Below are 3,106 nucleotides of genomic sequence, written 5' to 3'. Positions count from 1 at the left end.
TTTACCCCTCTCCTTATCCCCTCAGTTTTAAGACTCCATTCCTGCACTTCCACTATCTTCTTAGACTTAAGTTCTGCCCCTCTTGTGTGAGCCTTGCCTTGGGACCCATGAGCTCCCTCTAAACTTGGACACATAAGGGCTGGCCCTTCCACACTGCACTAATCTTTATCTGGTTCTATTGAACCTGGGTGTAAGCACTGCCCGGGGTTCCTTGAGACCCTTAGGGAACTCTGACACACCTAGGTCCAAGAAAGGCTTTGAAACAAGTGGTATTTGAGGCGTTTTGTTCCATAACTCAGAGGGGAAGTCAGAATCAGGCTTCCTATGGTTGTAATTTCCCTTTTTATGTATTTTCTTGATATAATTCAGCAACTGGTCTGTAATAATTTGTAATGAACATCTGGGGTTGGCTAGTGAAAAGGGATGGGTAATTATACATCCTCAAGGGTAGAAAACATGCCTATAGGATTTGTATTTCGAATGATTCAATTCTGCATTTAGAAAGCATGCCTATAGGACTGTTTTACATCCTGCATGTTCGATTCTGCATTTTAGATACCATGCCTATAGGGGTTCATTTAAAATTCTACATGTTCAACTTCACACCTAGATAACCTGCCTATAGGACTTTATTCTGCACATTTTTTTACCACTTAGACATCATGCTCTAGGATCTAAATGGCTATAAATGAGTATCATGTTTATAAGGTTAAAATCAGTATAATACCTGATATCATGTCTATAGGAGTTAAAACCAGCAATAATGTATGTCATCATTTGCGGGATTTGAGACTAGTCTAACTTAAAATCAGTCTATCCCGAACCAGTTTTTATAATTTAATCCCCTATATAACATGGTTTAGCAAGCATGCCTATAGGATTTCAAACCGCTCATTTTTTAAGTTTGTTACTGCTTTGCCACATTCTGAATCACTAATAGATACCATGCTCATAGGATTCTGCCCCAAACACTTAAGCAAACCTTAGGTAATAACAATAAATAAAACTGAGCCCGTTTCTGATACCTGCAACCAGCAGGCAGGCCTGATTCGGACTTTTTATCTGAGTTATGTAATAAATTGGTCTGCTTCAACAACTTAAACTCCCCTTTTGCCTAAATATTTCCAGACCCTGCTTGTTGTTTGAGTCATGTTATCTGATTGCCTTGTTTGAGGAGGTATATGTGAGCCTTCATTGTTTATATGCTTCCCCTGTTATTGTGCTACATGTTTTGTATGTCGCCTTAGATTTTTCACCTTTGAAACTCCAAGTCAGCCTAATACCCCCCCCCCCCCTTTTAGGAATAGTAGTCCTAAATACCTCCGGGACTGATAGGAATGGGGCGGGTAATAGCATGTAATAGTGGTCAAGACCAATCCGCGCTTTAGTACCTTAACGGGGTGGGAAGGGTAGATATGGATGTGATGACCGGTGCGCTAATACCACATGTAGCCCCTCTTTGAGGAGTGATTACCGGGTATTTCATTGATGTGATCCATATTATAAATGAGCCTAGGACCCCCTTCCCCTTTCTTTCTTTGTCTTTAAAATATTATGACTTCTTTTCAAAATCAGCCCTTTGATAACTGCTCTTTCATACTTTGTTTACTTTCAAGCATTTGTGTACTAAAATCCCCTCTTATTTGAGCCATATCTGCTTACATGTTAATTGCACCAAATTCACAAAGAATTGTCTGGCCGGGAACCACACTAGTAGATCCTGAGGGGTGCCTAACACCTTCCCCTTAGGATAATTTCAAGTCCTTACCCTATCTCTGATTATCAAAAAATATAGTTATAGTGAACTTTGTAGGTGTCCTAATGCACCCTAAATCATTAGGTGGCGACTCTTTAAAAAAATAGAAAATCCAGTTCCCAAAAGGAACGAGTTGCCCCATACCCCAAATGTCATAAACCCGATTCTCCCGCCGCAAGGAGGGAAAAAAGGGGGCGCGACAAGCACCTACAACTTTATCAGAATGGGAAGAGGTACTAGCCATTTGTTTTCTTTGACCGAAAGAAACGAAGATGATAGATAAAAAAGACGATGGTCACCGCAAATTCTAGCGGAAGCAGAGATATGAGAGATTAAGGAAAAATGAGAAGATTTGTGAAATTCCCTCTTAAGCAATTGGAAAACGTAACGATTCAAATGAGGAGCTCCCCCTTATTTATAGGGATACAAATGTCCTGAGCAGGAAAACCAAACGTTGCCAGTTAGAAAGCCGAAAGGGCACGAGACACGACACTGCCTAGAAAACGTGCGCCATAATAACGCATGAGGAATATTGAAGGCACCCTGAACTCGTGACGGTCCAATCTTGAACTGACGTAACGGTCCGACGCGATTCTCGAAGCGTCACGTCGCCACCTCGCCATAAGGTTCTCGCCCCTCGCATAAACCATTCAAATTTCTCCGTTCTTGAATCAACAGGGTCCGCCTATTAGGCTCGCCAATAAGCGACCCCAACGGGCGGAGAGACTAACTGTATGGGTCAAAATCTGACAGCACATGGATTAGCGTTAACAGGAATGGAAGGAGGTTGGCTAAGACGTGGTCGTACCCACAGGGTATAATAACAACGAAGACCTCGGCCATGGTCGAAGTTGAAGCCATCAAAAAACTTGTATGGCAAAGTGCATACCGTGATATTTAGGGAGGCAATGTGAAGGATAGTAAGGAGACGAAGGCACTCTGGTTAAGGACCGATGGACAAAAAGGAGTACTGATATATAGGGGGTAAGAAGACAAGAAAAGGGGGCTTCCTCTCCGAGAAAAAAGAAAGAGAAGAACGGAAGACCAAGAAAGGGGCTTAGATAGCAAATACAAATCTCTGTAATCATCATTGCCAAATCAATGAATATAGATCTCATAGTTATCAACATATTCCTTCTTTTTCTTCTTTGCTCTTACATTACGGATCGATACTCCAAAGATGCAAGTCTATTGTCATACTTGATGTCTTTTAATGATCTTAAATTGAGTTATAAGTTTTGTTATATCTCATTCTCTTATCCAATGCACTTAGATCTAGAGTTAATTATCCTTTGCTAAGATTTATCCTCTATTTTCTTCATTAATTGGTTTAACTCAAAAGCTTGATGT

This window comes from Nicotiana attenuata, unplaced genomic scaffold (assembly GCF_001879085.1).
Source record: "Nicotiana attenuata strain UT unplaced genomic scaffold, NIATTr2, whole genome shotgun sequence".
Lineage (NCBI taxonomy): Eukaryota > Viridiplantae > Streptophyta > Magnoliopsida > Solanales > Solanaceae > Nicotiana > Nicotiana attenuata.
This window is presented reverse-complemented; position numbering follows the sequence as displayed.